Source organism: Oryzias latipes, chromosome 9 (assembly GCF_002234675.1).
Source record: "Oryzias latipes chromosome 9, ASM223467v1".
Lineage (NCBI taxonomy): Eukaryota > Metazoa > Chordata > Actinopteri > Beloniformes > Adrianichthyidae > Oryzias > Oryzias latipes.
In genome coordinates, this window is record NC_019867.2 from 24,041,318 (window position 1) to 24,060,507 (window position 19,190).

The 19,190-nt window shown below is 39.8% G+C and overlaps 2 long non-coding RNA genes across 2 annotated transcripts; both read right to left on the reverse strand.

Moving 5' to 3' along the window:
* Nucleotides 1-3,478: 3,478 nt before the first annotated feature.
* Nucleotides 3,479-4,469, reverse strand: LOC105354343. The gene is made up of 3 exons (XR_002873883.1): nucleotides 4,264-4,469; nucleotides 3,932-3,991; nucleotides 3,479-3,844 (listed from the first exon to the last, which is right to left on the reverse strand). It is a non-coding gene; the product is annotated as an uncharacterized LOC105354343 (long non-coding RNA).
* Nucleotides 4,470-4,748: 279 nt separating this feature from the next.
* On the reverse strand, nucleotides 4,749-5,141 carry LOC110014264. The gene is made up of 2 exons (XR_002289382.2): nucleotides 5,010-5,141; nucleotides 4,749-4,928 (listed from the first exon to the last, which is right to left on the reverse strand). It is a non-coding gene; the product is annotated as an uncharacterized LOC110014264 (long non-coding RNA).
* Nucleotides 5,142-19,190: the final 14,049 nt, after the last annotated feature.

A 19,190-nucleotide genomic window follows, 5' to 3' on the forward strand; every position in this document is an offset into this window, starting at 1 on the left:
AAAGGGTCTGGATCCAATTAAGTTGCATCTGTTTTTAACCAAAATGTGACATTCGACACATTTATCAAACTTAAACCAAAAGCATGTGGCATATTTTACAGGAATATCTCTAAAATGATCATGGACAGAGGCTAAATCCAGAAACACATGAAGAAGGTAAATTTACTGGTTCAATAACTTCAAGAACTTCCTTCATACAGTGTAAAGCTTTAAGCCTTAGTCACATGCACCAACACCAGGTTGACCCGTACCAAAGCTGTGGGTTTTTGAGTTGTCTGGGCTTGTGGAGCGTTACAGGAAAGGCTGCCTCCTAAGAGGAGCACAGGTAGAGGTTCCCTGGAGGCTTGTATCACCACACTCAAGGGATGACGTAGAAAATGGAACATACCATTGTTGTGCATGTGGTAAGTGTATCGCAAGGTATTTGTAGGGATAATATAAGTTGCATGCACTTTTGACATACGGGTGATACTGTTCTAGTCATTAAGGTGCACAGACTGGCATTTTGCTAGTAGGGCGAAGATGCTGCACTCACAGGGCAGACCTTGTGAGTCATAAGTGCCCGAAGGAAGTCCATAGAATACCCGCAAAAACTACGCTCAGATCATCTAATTTTCTCATTTGCAGTATTCAGGCTACACGAAAAGTATGGAAGCATTTGTGTAGCATAATAAAAAATAAAAGTCAATACCAGAAATGCTTTTTCATTATCAAAATGAATCTGCATTTGTTAACTCAAAATTAGAAAGAAAAAGCAATCCGCCAAACCGCTTTTTCTTTTTCTTCTTCAACATCACTCATTTTGTCACTTAATTAAAATGATAAATAAAATATTATTTGATTTTTCATCTTCAAAAAGTTGTTTGGTAAATGTGTAGCAAAATTCAGTTAGAAATATCTAATTTGACTATTAAAATGGATTAAAATAAATTGTTTTTCATTTTCAAAATGTAACTGCGTAATACGGAAGAGGATTAGGGCCATGGAGAAATAAAAAAAAAGGTCATAGACAATTCTGACTTTAAAGTCAGAATTCTGACTTTAATCTCAGAATTCTGACTTTAATCTCAGAATTCTGACTTTATTCTCAGAATTCCGACTTTAATCTCAGAATTCTGACTTTATTCTCAGAATTCTGACTTTAAACTCAGAATTCTGACTTTAATCTCAGAATTCTGACTTTATTCTCAGATTTCTGACTTTAGTCTCAGAATTCTGCCTTTAATCTCAGAATTCTGACTTTATTCTCAAAATTCTGACTTTAATCTCAGAATTCTGACTTTAAACTCAGAATTCTGACTTTAATCTCAGAATTCTGACTTTATTCTCAGAATTCTGACTTTAAACTCAGAATTCTGACTTTAATCTCAGAATTCTGACTTTAAAGTCAGAATAGTGCGCTACAGTCGCATGTGAGCCACATTCTTCAGCACTGCAGAGTCCAAGGAGCTGCCGGAGTGAAACCAACAAAATTGACGTCTGTAAGTGTCTTTTTGCACGCTGAGGGTTGACCAGAGGAGGTCATTTCGCTAATCGAAGAACAGAGGGTAAGTAAAAAGAAATCGTTTTAAACTGAATCTTGTATGAACGGGCAGCAGGCTATGCTAGCATTTTGCATCGGTCATGCAGGGCTTTTCATAGATGGTGCAAAAAATGCTTTGTGATAGCATATTGTCGTGCCCGTTTATATCAACAACTACCTTATAATTTTATACCCTTCAGAAAATACTCTCTGCGTATGTCTAACAGATTGTCGTGTTTTACTATGCAGCATGCCTACTGATCTTTTAGTTTACACGTCCAACAATAACTTTAACGTTCGGTTTTCAGCCTTCTCTTCACGTGACAGACACGTTCTCTATTTTTATTATATCATTGTTAAACAAACACTCTGCAAACGACGGTCCCCCGTCACAGAATCATACCCTTTCATAACATTTAATACAATATTATAGTTTTTGTTATTCTGTATCTGCACGAGTTTAAATAAAGTTCAGGTGGTGGAAGTCACGTGACACCTCGGAGTAGAGTTGCGTATCCACGGGAACCGCCGTTTCTTCTTCGTTGAACCGTAGCAATATGTTTACTATTTAGCACATTAGCACCCACATTAAGCTATCGGCACCGCTGCAAACTTCACAGGGTACAGTTTATTATTATTTTTACAGGGCGGGTTTTTTTATTTTATTTTTATTGGGCGGGGGTTTTTTAAACACCGGGAAGCTTGATCGTTACGTCATTATGTACGTAGTTCTGCAGAATCGGATGATTGACTCTTCTGTAGTCTACTATTTTCTATTTTCTCAGCTGCATTTTCATAGTCCGTTCGGATTCACCTGATTAACCACATTTGTCCATTTTTAGTGGGCATATAAATGGCCAACAAGTACATTTATGTCAAATGTTTGCACACAGCAAGAAAGAAAGAAGCTCCATTTATCACTTTTTTATTTATGCTTCTGAAAATACTACTGGACTTGTTTTTTTTCCTATATGTTCCCTGTGACATCAAATAATACTCATTTCTTTTATAACTAATGTATTTTTCTTTTGTGCAGATTGACAGTGATGTCATTGCTGTGGAGGATCCAGAAATGACACTTCACATCCCTCCCTGTGGAGTCTGCAACATGTCATTGCAGAAAGAAGTTCTTTTGCTGAGATTTCTTCCCATCAGATGCTAGACTCTACATTAGACACTGGAAACTTGTTCTTGTTATTATTTTTAAGCACATTTATTTATTTATCTGTCGTTTTTAATGGAGCTATGGTAACAAAGTAATTTGACTGTTTTGTCGTTTTTTCTTATTTATATGTGCGATAGTACATATCTGAGAATACCTGCAGATAACTGACATACCTTTTCCTTTTAATTTGAATTTATTTCTGATTCATTTTCTGAACCCATTTTGTCCCTTTTGGGACCTAGGGGCTGCTGGAGCCTATCCCGGCCTCTTATTTCTTCTGTGAAATTTAAAGAAATATGTATAACTAAACACATTTTTTCTCATTTTATTATTTACTTTTAATTTTCAGTATTTCAATAACAGATGCATCAAATAATAGTAACCTAAGATCAAAAGTATTAAATCAACTGAATTTCCATTATATGATTTATTTGTTTCCTTTTGAAAGATTCGGCCACTTGCATTACATGTGTTAGTTCTGACCTTTTAAATAATGTTAGCAACTCCTGTTTAACTCACACGTGGTAAAAAAGGTGTTATGGTTCCTATAAATTCATACAAAAACATTTCAGAAGAAAGACCTTTATTCATACATTTTTATAGAAACATTACAGTTTATAATTTATAACATAGCAACAATTTATCAATAAGTTATGCATATTATAATAGGGAATGTGTTAAATTTGCTTCTTCTCTTCCCATTTCAAGCATTAACTGTTTAGTTTGTATAATGAAAAGTAAGATACAAGGATGTATACTCAGATTGTGACTTATTTTTGTTTCTTTATATATGTGCTGTTCCTGTGTTGAAGGAAGTATGTTCCAATTGACCATGATTGAAACAATAAACTCAAATTAATGTTGTTTCTAATAACTGCTTCCAACTTAGAATGGTCTTATTTTCAAAATAAACTTCTCTCAGCTGCACAATGACGTACTGGTTAGCAGGCGTGCCTCATAGCAAGAGGGCTTCAAATCCCAAAAGGGTCCTGTGTGGAGTTAGCATGTTCTCCTGCATACATGACCTTCCGGCAGCTTCTTCCATCAGTCCAAAAAGCATTATAGTTGATTAATGTAAAGTGTGTGAATGGTGATTGTGTGTGTTGTGTCTGTCCCAGAGCTGCATCATCCTCCAAAGCGATGACATCACGGTCAATCTGCACAAAAGAAAAAATAATTAATAATAATTTTTAAAAAAAGTATGAGTTTTACTTGATGTCACAGTAAAAATATATGAAAATAACCATCTTCTTTTTCTCCAAATTAAGTCTTGGCATGTGGAGTTCCATTTTTCTGCATGTCAGCTAATAAGACGATAAAAAAGATATAAAATGACGTGGAGGGAGGCATGAGAGCTAAATATTGTAATAAAGTCAAAATGTAAAAAAGTCAAAAAGGTAGGTGAATGCAAACAACTGCAGTGTGCAGAAATGCACAACTTGAAACTCCGTCCGTGAGACTGTCACAGATGTCGATAACAGCATACAGTTTTAAAAGACGTTATACAGTTACAAAATGCTAGCATAGTCTGTCGCCGTTTCATTAAACAATTCTAAATTAATCTCTTTTTACTCACCTTCTGTTAACACACTGGCCTTTTGGTAAACTTCAGCACGCAACGAGAAACTTAAAGAGGACATTTTCGTTAGTTCCACTCAGCATGTATGACTCCACAGTGCTGCTAAAGCTAACTGAAGGAAGTAGCTCACAGGCCTCCGTAGTTCTGAGATTAAAGTCAGAATTCTGAGTTTAAAGTCAGAATTCTGAGATTAAAGTCAGAATTCTGAGATTAAAGTCAGAATTCTGAGTTTAAAGTCAGAATTCTGAGTTTAAAGTCAGAATTCTGAGATTAAAGTCAGAATTCTGAGTTTAAAGTCAGAATTCTGAGAATAGTCAGAATTCTGAGATTAAAGTCAGAATTCGGAGATTAAAGTCAGAATTTTCTATGTGTTTTTTTTTTCTTTGTCCATGGCCCTAATCCTCTTCGGTAGTGTCATGGCTGACGAGACTGTGGCAGACCCAGATGCTGAAACCCGGAAGGAATACTCGGCAGGCGAGGCAGACGAGTAGTAAAGGATTTAATGGAGGAATGACAGAGTTCCAAGAGAGGATGTTTTGTGGATGGTTGGAGGGTCTTGGCGGCGAACACCGCGTTTCCAGAAGGATGTCCAGAGGGGCGACGAGGAGGGACCAGAGCGAAGGTGAGTCGGAGTCCAGAACGTGACAGGCGTGATCGTGATCCTAGGCAGGCAGAGACAAGACAAGGTTAGGCGAGGCAGATAATGCATGGACTAGAATAGCGAGCAAGGCCAGAGAGTGCACCGTGGAGTACAACGAACTAGCGTCGAGTAAGGGTCCTGGTTCTCCTTAAGAGTCCCCCGGCTGATGAAGATGATGAAGCGCAGCTGGAGTCCTCAGGTGAACCTGATGAGGAGGCGGGGCCAGCAGGGGGTACCATGACAGGTAGCATCAAATGACTCAAAAATAAATTTAAAAATTAATCCTTCAAAATGCTTTTTTATTTTCTTTTAAAAAAAACGCTTATTCTGTGTCATAATTAAAATGAAAATGCAAGGAGGGGATTACATTTTCATTTTCACATCCACCCTGTGAAATGTGTCGCATAACTCAATCCCATTCAGCATTTCCATGGGGGAGGCGGGGCGATGACATCAGTGCGTGTTGGTCCAACCAGCAAACGCCAAAAGTTTAGCATGGCGAACAGCTCTAGCATCTGCTACAGCTGTTCATGGGGCTGTAGCTGTCCTCGAACAGCATAATCAACAGGAAGCTGCAGGATACTATCTTTTAAATGTGTTTTTATTGCAGTTATGATTATTATTAAGTGCATGATGCATGATCATGATTTTCTTATTCTGTGCAGTCAGTGCTTTTTTCTTGGCTGCAAGAAGTGTTAGCAATAGGCTAATACATGCTAAAAACATTAGCCGTGGCGAAACTCCAAATTCCAAAATGTCGCAGTGAGCATCTTGGATTTAAATGTGTGGGAATAACACAGACTCGGCGAGAGTCTGAAGAAAAAGCTAGTCCGAGGGAAGTTTTGACGAACCGCGGTGCGTCCGAAGCAGGACCGCAGAAGGCGGAAAAAGCATTTCTGTTCATCCATTTAAATAGTCAAATTACATATCTCTGATTGAATTTTGCTACACATTTACCAGAGAACTTTTTGAAAATGAAATGTCAAATTCTTTTTCATTTTCATTATCATTTTAATTAAGTGACAGAATAAACAGTGTTGAAGAAGAAGATTGCTTTTTCTTTTTAATTTTGAGTCAACAAATGCAGCTTCATTCTTAAAATGAAAAGGCATTTCTGAAAACATGTCTGTCCACCTGATAGGACATTTGTGACTTAGGCTTTACCTATTGACTTCTCTATGTTTCTTTGACTGCATGTGTCAATTTCTCCTCCACAGCAGGGTTTTTCTTTTAATATGTTTACATTTTTGAATCATGCAGTTGTCTTTGTTTTTGCCAAACATGTCAACTTTGATCTTTTTTTCCAAGAGCTTTGAGGATTTAAAGTGGAATTCTGCTGTTTTAAATTTATAAACAAAACTCAAATAAATCTCTTTAGTGATGTTTTAAGTCATGAAAACAATGATTTAAGTCTCAGCCTAACCACACAATGAAGAGGCACTGATTAGAAACCGTTTCCTTTCCAACAGAATAATTGTAATTATTCTGTGGTCCCATTGGCTCAATACTGAACATCTCATAAACAGGGCTTCGTTTTTGCCACATAATGTAAAACACAAAGCTCCTAAAACATTATATTTTTTTGTTTAAAAATGTTTTTAATCATCTGATGTCCATTGCATTTAATTCTAAGACATTTTGTAAGTGACCATGGTATAAGCGGGATAATGGCCTTTGAAGTGTGCATTATCAGAAATTAATGGATGGTTGGACGAAGGACGGTTGCTTCCGCAAAATGCATTAATTTCTGATAATGAACACTGCGAAGGTCATTTTCCCTTACATAAATCACTCCAGATTATAAAATATGCTGTTGTGTTTTGAAAACAAAATGAGGCTTTTAGGTGCACCTTAAGTGTGGAAAATGTTGTAATTTATATTTTTGCTTATTTTTATCAAATGCAGAAATAAAAACATTTTTTACATTTTTTGCCATATTCTTGTAGGGATTCCTAAACTTGGCTTTGCTTGGAAGATTTAATGCTGGATTCTTGCTCTCCAAATGGTTTGATCTTTAAAATCTTTTCAAATGATGAGTGCTTTTTATTTTTGCAAGACTGTTGCTGAGGTTTGCCTGAGAGTTAAAACTTCTCCAATGTTTTCTTAAGAAAGATGAAGCAAACTTTCTGACTGTGAAGGACAAGGAAGGAGGAGTTCTGACTGGCTTTCCATTATACATGAACTTCAAGGTCTTCTTTGTGCTCTTTCTTCCAAGATAGCCTTGCAAGCCTGTTATCCAGAGATGATCCCACACTGCTAATGTAGCTGTACGCCGTTTAACTTAGCTGTTGTTGTAAATTAAAGTATCTGCTGAGGCTGAGCACAAAGAAAGTTGACCTCTGCAGACAAAAACATTTACTAAGTGGGTAAATAATTTTCCAATGAACTGATTTTTTTTCTTTATTTTTTTTAATGTCGTTTCTGGAGAGAACTCATGATTTTTCTTTCCTTCTTGGAAATTATGTTTAAAAATCCATCAAAGCATGTCAGATTTTTATTTTTTGATTTTTTAGGTGATATCAGATTCTCCGATGGCTCTGCCCTCTCAAGCTCTTAAATCACTGTATAACATAAAACAGCAATAACCGTTACACTTCAGAAGGCTCCTGAGAGCCATCAATTAAGGTAATTGCTGAGGATACAGATGTGTGATCTGGAAGTCTGAGGCCCTTTGGATAAAACCACAGTGACATTTTCAAATGCTGGGAAAAGCGTGAGAAGATTTCACAGAAAACTTTCACAGACTGAGAAAAATGCAGGCATCCATCAAATTGCAGCCTTAACATTTTTTTTAAATTTGAAATTACAAAGAAATATACATCTTGTGATGTGGCATTAAGATTATTTTGTTACGGGGGTAATGGGAAGAATACAATATGGACCAGCACAGGAGGAAGGGAAAGACAGGACTTAAATACATACAAGGCAACAAGACACAGGTGGAAACACTCAGGACTGATGGGGCAAGGTAAAACTCGAAACAACAACAAAACAGGAAATACTACAAAATAAAACAGGAAATCAAGGAACAAAACACAAAGTGACTGAAACCGTAACATATTTTAAGTGGTTTCTGTTCCTTGAATGCCCAAGCTAATTAACTTTTGAAGACCGAGATCTTGATCACCAGGGGGGTATTGCAGAAAGCAGGTTATGCTAGCTCCCACGATAAGTTTGAGGCTAAGGAAGTTGATAACCTCAGCTTTCGGTTCCAGAAATGGAGGTATGTTTCAGGGTAGGTCAAGTTATCATGGCAACTCATGCTCTGAACATAACCTGGGGCCTCATTAATAAAACTTTGCGTAAGATTTGCGTCAGAAGTGGCGTACAGATGAAACATAAGACGTGCGTACGCACAGAAATATTCGGATTTATAAAACCGTTCGCACACACATCCTACGCATCTTTCCCTTAATAAATCACAACCAATTCTAAATGCAGCGCAGCTTTTGCGGCCTCATGACACGCCCATAGTTGCCCATAAATAGTCCGTGAAACGCCCACAAATGAATATTCATTGATTGCGAAACCATGGCAAACACCGAGAGGAAATCAAAAAAACGTAACTTCACTCAATGTGAAGTAGAAGTTATTGTTGGCGAGGTGGAAAAAAGGAGAAAAGTGTTGTTTGGAGGGCACAGTGTGGGCATTACTAATGCCAAAAAGGCACGTGAGTGGCAGACGCCGTTAATGCTGTAGCCTCACCTCGGACCATGGTTAAATAAAAAAAAAATGGTCGGACATGTCGAGGCAAAAAAAACGTCTGGCGCTGCATCGCCAGAGTGTGTCTGCCGGGGGGGGGGGGGGGGGGGGGGGGGGGGGACACCGGAGCTGACCCCTCTTGATTAGAGACAAGCGGCAAGGATTGGGGAATCCCTTAGTGGAGTGGTAACTGAGGCGCAGGGGGACGCCGACGCGCCAGATGCACTGGGTGACACGCGTGGTTCCTCCGAGTGCTCCTCTGTAACGCCGGGCCCAAAAGCCCGCAGAGGTCCAAGAGGACGGCTCGAGGAAGTCGGAACCGGCTCATAAGCCAGTCGTCCTCGTTTGCCAGCACGTCTTCTTGCTGTCTAAAGATGCGTTCACTCTGAATTCTTCCATTTTCCACGTCTTCTAAGAGCGCAAGATCAGCCATTGTGCGTCATTACGCATTGTGATGGGGCATTTTATTTCCATCCATTTAATTGCATCTGACAAGCTACAGATATCGGTAATAATCGACGTGGAAATGGGAAATTGTTCAGCGCAAATGTAATTTCTTGTTGCTTCCTGAATGGTTGAGACATACGCCATACATTGTTTTATCAAAGATAAAACAAACTAAAGGCATATGCTTGAATACCATAATTCTGTAGCTTATGACGACATGTTTTACTATGTAAACAACTTTACCTAGTGGACAATTAATGCATCTCTCTCTATCTATCCATCTGTTTGTCTGATTGCACCTATATCTGCTCCGCCAGACGGACACATTGATGGGAATATCAGTTTTGTACATTATTTCGTTCTGTTAACTATATTATTTATGAGGATGAATTGCACAACATGCCAATATTGCAGAACATATTTCACTTTTCTTTTTGCAAATAAGTGTTCATTTGAATTTCTGTTGTAATTTTCGTTTGATTTTTTTTATTTGTTTCACTGCTGATCGATCAAACAGGTGTTCGTGTAGGCTGTTAATTGTAAGACTTGCTTTGTGAAGTCTTCATGTTATTTCTGAGAGGCAGTATTTTTATTTTCACTTTCACGTGTTTCTTCCATCTGCCGACGGCGTCGCCGTTTCTCATTTCATCCGTTTTTGTGCGTGCGCCTGGGTCAGAGCTTGCGTGAAGGACCGCACATTTTCCCATCAAGTTTGCTTTTTATAACTCTCAACTACTGCGTAGAGAGTGGCGTACGCCTTCTTTTGTGCATACGCAACATTTATAAATGAGGCCCCTGGTCTGGAGCAGGTTTAGGGTGAGAGGGTGATAAGACCACGTATGGATATTGTAAAGATAAACATTTTTACTTTGATCCAACTTAATTATATATATATATATATATATATATATATATATATATATATATATATATATATATATATATATATATATGCGTCACAAGGAAAATGGAAACAAGATCAGAAACTTTGTCTCTTATTTTTATCTAAGCCGAAACTCTTTTTTTTTATGATGCAGCCGTGTTACTTTTTTGATGGACGTGTAATCTTCATTCCCCGTCATTAAAATCTCAGACTTCGTCTCACTTCCGTCTCAAGTGTCCCGCTTTCTTTTTTTTTTCTCCAAGCGTTTCCATGGTGACTCCAGAAATAGGCGATCTATTGAGAATGTCTTTATGTACGTCCTGTGCACGAGCATTAACCCAAGGTTACCAAGTCGAGCGTAATTACGCCAACTCATATCCGGTGTTTTGGAACCGACATACCCAGAGTAAGCAAGTTCAGGCGGATTTCAGCCAGAGTTCAGGCTTAAAGTCAGGCTAGTTTAAACATGCTTCCTGGAATACCCCCCAGGACACTTTGGTTGTTATTATTGACGTAAATGAGAACTGGACTGAGCGACTGTGATGTCACCCATGGAAAATGAGTTCCTTTTAGCTTCAACCAAATAAAGTAATATGAGTCATTTTTGAGCCATTTTTGTCCAAACAAATGCTGCCATGTTGGAAACAGACTGTACCCAGTGATTGGTCCTAGTTTGTTTGAGCCAGCATTTCTATGGCAACCACTCTGGCCAATCAGGAGTGAGCTTGTTGGAAGTCCACACCCCTACCACTTAAAAGCGGATTACACGTAATTTTACATGAAATTTGTCAATAAAATGTTTCAAATGTTGGATGTGGGGACCAGCAGGCGCATGACAACATAGTGTCTGTTTGAACGTCCTCTCTGCAATTTTTAATTTTGGCCACCCTTCCGATTTGACTGTCGATCCATCATTGTTGTTTTGTTTCTTATCCCACAAAAACGGTAATGAGACGCCTAAATTTGGAGTTTTGTCTGTCGTGACAATCAACAGAAACACATATTTGTGCCAAAATGACATCTGATGGCTATTTCTCTACCCTTAAGTCGTCAATTGTATTGTATAAATCAAATCAATGTGTGCTTAACTTGCAAAATTGCATAAAATGCAGTGGTGTGACATCACTGCAAGAGGTTTATTGATGTATCTGAATGGTCAGTTTGAACTTTGAATCCCTCGAACAACAGAAAAAAAAATGGGAACAGCAAAAACCTGTTAAAAAATGTAAGAGAGGAAGAATGGATATTCTGGCAAATATAACCTGCCATGGCGCATCCCCGGGGAGGTGTTCCGGGTATGTCCCAATGTGCGGAGGCCCCGGGGAATACCAAGGACACGCTGGAGAGACTACGTCTCTCGCTTGGCCTGGGAACAGCTCCCAGGCCAGGCTCCTCTGGGAGCTGGAGGAGCTGGAGGAACCGGCCAGGGGTGAGGTAAGTCTTTGCTTAGACTGCTGCCCCCAAGACCTGGTCCCAGATAAGCGGAGGAAGATGGATGGATGGATATAATGAAGTGTGGCAGAGGACTCATTCCAGCAGGAGGAACACGTGGCACACCTGTAGCAAACATTAACCCCTCCTCTAAGGTCACGGCGCTATCATCTTCTAAAAGTAGATAGAAAAAAGTTGACAATATAAACCACCTTTAATAAAATTTAGGATGATAATAGGAGGATTTTTATCCCGTTTTACGCTTTTATGATACTATTTCACATTTTCACAAATCAGGTAAAGGTTTTACAAATCAGAAACTGTGTTTTATGTATTCTTTACTATCTAAATCAAATTTTAATACAGGTTTCAGCAGTCCAGGTCCAGCGTTTTTTAAATAGGACCTGGGCTGAGGTGGACTCAGTGCATAAAATGCGATAAAAAAATCATCCTATTTCACATTTTCACAAACCAGAAACTGTGTTTAATGTATTCTTTAGAATCAAATGCATAATTTATTCCAGGTTTAAGCAGTCTGGGTCCTGTGGTTTTTGAACGGGGGACCCGGTTTTAGCAGAATATAGTGCTAAAAATGCAGTGAAATGTTCCTTTAGTGCCCTCGCAAAGCGCGAAAGCTGTGAATCAACTTTAACGTCGTTCCATCATGTAGCCATCAGGCTAAAAACGTTAGCATAAAGCTTCTCCCACATGTGTGTGCAGCTAGTAGCTACAAGCTCAAAAACACATTTTTTAGACTGACGGCCAGGAGAGACTTTGCCGCGCGGAAAATGAGAGGCGGGAGATGCAAATTTGCCTGTGAATTGCGTTTGGCGTGAACACAGCTTCATTGGTCTTTCTGTACACTGGACTGGGTGTGTCTGCGCGTTAGCCGAAGCTAACAATAACCGGAATAAAACCTAGGGCTACCTTTGGCCAAACCAAATAACATCAAAATTACACATTGTAACATTTAACACCAACATTTTCATTTACTTCACTTTCTCGTTCAGTTTACGATTCAGACTCCTGTATTGCTCCTTCTTTTCCCAGTGGTGTGTAGCAAAAGCCTATCCACTTCTGGTGTACATTCTGCAAACTGACCCCAGATCTGTCGTGGCGTCACTTTCGTGGTGATGTCACTTCTGCTAAGGCTTTCCTTTAATTTGCAGCCGTTTTCGTAGATTCATTGCTTTTTTTATGTTTGCATTTCATTTCTTTTTTTTTGCATCGCTTTTTTTTTTTTTTTTGCTGTGATGGCGGTTATTATTTGCAGCATTTATTTTTTATTTGCATTTCATTTTCTTTTTGTTTGCAGTTGCTTTTTTTGTCTCTTCTTTTTTTTTGCTGCAATGGCAGTTCTCGGCCACCGTACGAAGGGAATGGTATCCCACAATTCCTAGCGCCGTCGATCTAACAGCAGCACCAAAGTTACACCTACTTAGCTGAATTAATTTGAATGAAAGTAAAATTAATGTCTGATAACTACGTGTTATTTTCAAGTTGACTGAACTCAAATTTTTTTTTTATCTTAACTGAAGCAAATAATTAACTTAGATCAATGTAAAAAAGTTTATCTTTCCAACATCCATACGTAGTCTTATCACCCTCTCAAGGTGGAAAAAATATTATCTGAGCTTCTTCATCCACTAAATCATCTTCAAATGGACACGCCATGCTTCTTCACCTCTCTGAAAACAAACTAACCTTCAACATAACCTGCTCCAGACCAGGTTATGTTCAGAGCATGAGTTGCTATGGCAACTAAGCATACCCTGAAACATACCTCTGTTTGTGGAACTGAAAGCTGAGGTTATCCGCTTTCTTAGCCTCAAACTTACCGTGGTAACTCACATAACCTGCTTTTTGGGGAAAAAAAACAGATCTTCCGTCTCCTCACCCTGTTTCTGACTTCGTTTGCATGCTGCCGGCCCAGACTCGCCTGGGTCTTGACTACCCTGTCTCTCTTCTGATGATCTGATGCCTGCTATTGTCCCCTGCCTATCTGACCCTGAGTTAGCTTTGTGGACTTTTAGCCGAGCTAATAAACCTGCTGCATTTGGATCCAGCAGTCTGCCTGTTCTTGTGACAGTAATAGCTGTTTATTTCTCAACTGAAGTTAATGGGATTTTGGCTTTTTGGGGGCAGTGGGTACTTCCTGTTTGGAATGTGAGGGGAAGGGTCACTCGGTCCAGCTCTCATATACAGTCAGTGGTCGTTTTCCACATTTAACCCAAACTGTTTAATCTTCCAGCTGCAGACACAGTTCTGCTACCTATGATTATGATTTTTTCTCCTCTTTTTTCCCCCCCGCAATTCCTGTCATTACGAGCTCCAGCTTTTCAACATATAAAGGCTGTACAGTTTTCCAGCGGAGCGTGTTCTTCCATGTATGAGTGGAGCTGAACTAATAGCTGGTAGCTGGGCAGGCTGTTTCCTGTGTTTATTTTCTTGTCATTAAGAAGGCTCAAGGGGGAAAAACGAAGCTTCTATACCCTCGGTCACTAGAATTAAGTTGACCCAGCGTTTTCATTTCACTGGAGAAAAGGTAAAACTAAACAAAAACCTCCTTTTTGCTGAGAACACAAAACCTAGGGAAAAAAGGTTAATTAAATAAAAGCCACACTTCTCCTAATGGACTTTTTTTTGCTCTAAACCACTGCCAAACAGCGTGCAGGAGTGTGCTGGACAATTGCTTGAACGGAATTGTCCTCTGGTGAAGGAAAATAATGAAAAACTCACAAAAACAGAACGTTATCTGGAGGGCTTATTTATTTTTATTTTTTTTCAAATATCAGGAAACACAATCACCTGACAGGTACCTAACTTGCATATTGACAATATCTCAGCTGAGTACAGTTCATCTGACAAGTTTCATTGTGCTTTGTTTTTTTTTCTGTTGTGCAGAAAAGCCTTGCATGAAATGTGGATAAACACTTTTCCTCTACGGGCTCCTGGAGTGGTGTACAAATTTATAATTTCGTGCCACCAAGCTTCCCACGGACAGCCTGTAGCCTGTAAGGGCAGTTGGAGCTAAGGCAAAAGAAATTCAGCTTTTGTCATTTAGTTTTCCTACTGGAACCCATTCACACCAGGCGCGGAGCTACAGGGGGCCAGCTGCCCCCCCAGCTTTGCCCCACACTTGCCCTAGCCAATCTTTGAGTCAATATTAGAATTATTTATAACAAATAATTTAGAAATCATCAGTACAAGCAAAAATAACAAGAGCAATATTTTAAAATGAAACAAAAACAACAATAATAATAAAATGTTGGAAATACATATTTTTGCCCCTTTTCATTTGTAACGGCCTTCCCCATCCTTCCAAAGTCTTCTGTCCCCCTCCCGCTATCCATAATATGTTCTATCCTCGCCCCTGTTTTACATAGAAATAGTGTGCAAGGTTATGTAGATGATCACCTCTTTTACTGGATCCACTTTTCTTTTATGCTTTGGATTTGATCTGACTGTGTGACTGTCTCTCCTTCTGTCCCATCCTCTAAATCTTTGGCCATCCCATATAATCACATGACACATAAACTAACTGTAAATGGATTGCATGCAGCATATGCAGCCACTGATGCAGTCTCATTAATTAAAAAATTGTGTGACTCTCGTGTGTGTGTAGTATGTCAGTCATCTGAACAAAACAAATGATAGCACAGTGGCTCATTTGGTTCCATTTTGTTGGAATGTTTGGTACACTTGCACGAAAGGAATTACTTTGCATTCAGTTACACACAGATGGCATGTGTTAATAGTACATTAAAAACATACCAGCATGAACCAATCACAGATGCTATTCAGACTTAAAAGCACAAAACAGCAACTACAATCCTGTTATAAATTTGAAAAATCATATTGTTTGTGTTAAGTTTTATCTACTCCTCTCACAGTTCTTAGCCTTTGCATTCATCAGTCCCAAATGCCTGAATATGAATTTACATAATTGTCAACATGTTATGAAGTCTTCACAGGGTAATGCCTAAGACACAACTACCCTATTGGGTGGATACGAGCTGTCTGAGGGCAAACAATGGGCAAAAATGTTTATACACATGTTGTTCTACGGTCCTGCTGCGGGCCCAAGGTGGTAGAGAATACAACATTAAGTAGGGTAAAGAATTTGAAACTGAGGTAGATTGTATATATTAAAAATAATAATAATAATAATAAAATAAAATAAAAAAGTATGCCCCTGAACCCACCCTGTGAACTGCACAAGGAGGCATTAGTGCTGTTCAGGTGATAAGTGTGTGCTCTTTTGTTGCAGCCTGACTGTTAGAAATGAGGAAATTAGAAAAACAAGGTGTACTTTGTGTGTGCATCCAACGGCCTCTTGCAGCGTTTGCACATTAGGGGCCGGTACGTGCACTTTACTAATGGCAGTGTAACCAAAGGGCATTTGTACAACAGCATCTTTTGTACATCACAAGTGCCTGTAACTTCCTTATCCTTACAAATACGTTACAATACGATTACCACACACACAACACCAGGGACCGGGTCGCAGGGGCAGCAGCCTAAGCAAAGACTTCCCTGTCCCCGGACTCTTCCTCCAGCTCCTCTGGGGCGATCCCAAGACGTTCCAAGGTCAGCCGAGAGACGTAGTCTCCCCAGAATGTCCTGTACTTTTAAAAAAGAAAGGAAAGTGGGAAAAATGTTTGAGAGATTTCTCTTTTTCAGGAATAACTAGTAAAATTCCACGAAGAACTCTCTTTGGATACTTCTGGAGTTCTTTTACTAAAAAACTTGTTAAAAGGCTGATCGTGCTTTTCTTATGTAATTCAGACAAAACTATATCCATATATGTCACGGTGCCTCCGGCTGTTGCCTCCCCCTCCCTGCTCTCTCATTGGAACCAGCTGGCCTTCATCACCTCATCATCTGGCAGACCAGTCTTAAGGAGATCCACTCCAGCATTCTACGCCAGTCGTTGTACTCTCTCCAGTGCTTACGCCTGGTCTCAAGCTAAGTAATCTCGCTCTAGCAAAAGTAAGCTTCGTAGTTACCGTTCTTGTCTCACGCCTTCAGGTCATCACCTCTCTGGTCACGCTGGTTCCTCGCTCCATTCCTGTTACGCCGCCCTCGGCGTTCCACTCGCCTCAAGCTGGTTACACCGTCCTCGGTGCCCAACCTCGCTCCAAGCTGGTCCCGCCGTCCTCGGCGCTCCACCTCGTCACAGGCTGTCTACACCGTCCTCGGTGCTCCACCTCGCCTCCAGCAGTTTCCCGCATCCACGACGTCCACTCCATCTCAAATTAAACATCCTGATTCTACCTCGCCTCCTGAGTTTCTTCCGGGTTCCAGCATCTGGGTCTCCCTAGTAGTCCGATCATGACACATATATACAGTATGATAATATATTACCTTTGGTACACTAAAGAACGATTTTTTAAAATGAAATATTTGTGATTTTTGCAGCTCATTTTCCTACCCAAAAGTAAGACGACTCGATTTCTGAGGCACCGCCTTTCGCTCCTCGTGGGTGCCGCCCATTTCAAGACATCACCCTAGAGCCGGCTTCAGCACCGTGTCTGCGTCTCGCCCACGAAAACAAAACAACATTCAAACTTTTGCAAGGATGGATGTGCATTTTGTGCATAAAAAATGAACGCATTTTTGCTGATCACTGCTAGCTCAGCAGAGAAAGTGGATGTGTGTGTGTTAGCCTTGGGGCGGTGCTGGCAGCACAGACTCTGTTCTCACTTATCTACATCACAGCGGGAGAACCTACTCGTTTTTTTGTGAGGACTGTACCTTATAATACACTTAAACACTCAAATAGTGGATTTAGCATGGTATAGTCCCTTGTGCCATCTTAGATGACCCCACCCTTACATTGACGTGTTCTCCCTACCATGACAAAGGTGGATAAAGGTGGAAAGATTTCATGTAATCCATGGACACCAGTGAGGTTCACAAATCATTGAAGAAAAAAGGTTCAGCGCACTGTCTAGTGGGTCTAGATGACCCAACTCCCAATGGTAAAGTGCGTAGGATAGCACAAGGGTTAAAACATGGTGGGTAATTGCATACTATTCAGGTAAAGGGAAAACATCACAGCTGTTTTGTCTGTCTCTCTATTTTGGGGAACATATCTGATAAAAAATGTCACAGTTAATTCTGTTGCGATGTTACTCTGTTATTCTGCAACACAAGGAACACATTCAGCTTGATAAACAAATTAATGAGATATCTGTTGGTCCCTTTTTTTCTTTTTTTGTTCTTTCTCATTACTGTCCCCTGTCCCCGTGGCGCTTTGGTAAAGCCAGTGCTTTTGTCTGAGTTGCTGCTAAAAATCATTTATCAAACATGGCACATTGTTGCACAATGTCAATGTCAGCACACAGCCCTGGAGGAAAATGTAGATCAAGTTTGGCATTTTAATTGTTTGGCAAGTATGTAGCTGCTGCAAATTATGTTGAGTCTCCCTGAGCAATTTTCAGTGGGACTGAAATCCAAATTAAATTCCCTCCACTTGGGTTTACAAAGACGCAGTCGCTGCACGATACTCTCTCCAGCTGATGGAAGTTTTCACATTTCCTGTACGGGGACACAAAAAAAAACAAAAAACATAATACAATCAGCGGGAAAGGTTACTTAAAGAGGCTCATTCTGAAAGAAAGTAGAAGTTTATGTTGGCTGCAGGGCAGCAATTCCCGAGGTTCCTGCTGCACTTGTTAGCTGTGCAGATGTGAGTTTTTCTGCAGGTGTTTTGGCTTCCAAATGCATGCCAAATAAACACGCGTGTTCCATTAATTAGTTTTCTGATCTGCTTTGCATAGGAGAACACAAGAACTGCCGTGGTGGCACAGCAGTCAGCATCACACAAGTGTGGAATCTGTCAAGCAATTCCCCATAAATGCATGAAAAAAAAAAATGTAACAGCTTGAAGCATAATTCACAACCCTTGTGGTTTCAGCTGACATTGTATCAGAGCATTTTAAAAAGCTGCTGGAAAGCTTTTATTGCAGTTTATTGTATGCTGGAACTTTATCCACAAATCGAAACAAAAACAAATGAAATCTTTTTTCAGTTTAAAAGAGTCAGGATCTAAAGCCTTTATCCACATAATAATAGATAAACATTAATCTACACAAAAAACTCAAAGCAGTTTTCACAAGTTTCTTGTCAGACATTACCAGTATATTTAATCCAGCTGAAAAATCTCTCCAAAGCTTTTTTTACATTATGTTATATACGCTGTCTGCCTGCTGTCACTCCTCCTGCATATAGGATTTGTGCGCGTGCTTCTCCAGGTTATTTCTACATAAATGGTGACCTTTTGCTATTCCACTGGGGACATGCAGCCTTTTTCCCTGAAGCCCAGAGAACACAGAGGCTGCTCTCTGTGCAGGAGTCCAGCTGCTGCTGCTGCTGAAGCCTGTTGCCCCACAGTTCTACGTCTGCATAGATTTCTCTTTTTCATCTCATCATGTCTGACCACAGAGTCCATACTCTGAATGGAAAATGAGGATCCCTGCTGGGAGAGCTCTGTTGGTCGCGCTGCATCACTCTGCTGTAGTTTGGGCTACGGTGCTGTGCTTTAAATAAACAAATCTTTATTCTTGCCATTTCTTTTCAATTTCTTTTCATATATTTACCTTAATTGTAGTTATATATTCCCTGTGATTTTTGCTGTGTTCTTTGTCTTCCTCCTCCTTTGTCTTTATATTCTTCCTCCTTTTACTTTGGTCACAACTTCCCTCACAGGTGGAAACAGGCTGTCTGCAAACGAAAAATTGGCAAACCTGTACGCAGGTGACCCACTCCAAATTGGTATCGTGGACCACTTGGTAGAGCAAAAATGTTTATGCACAG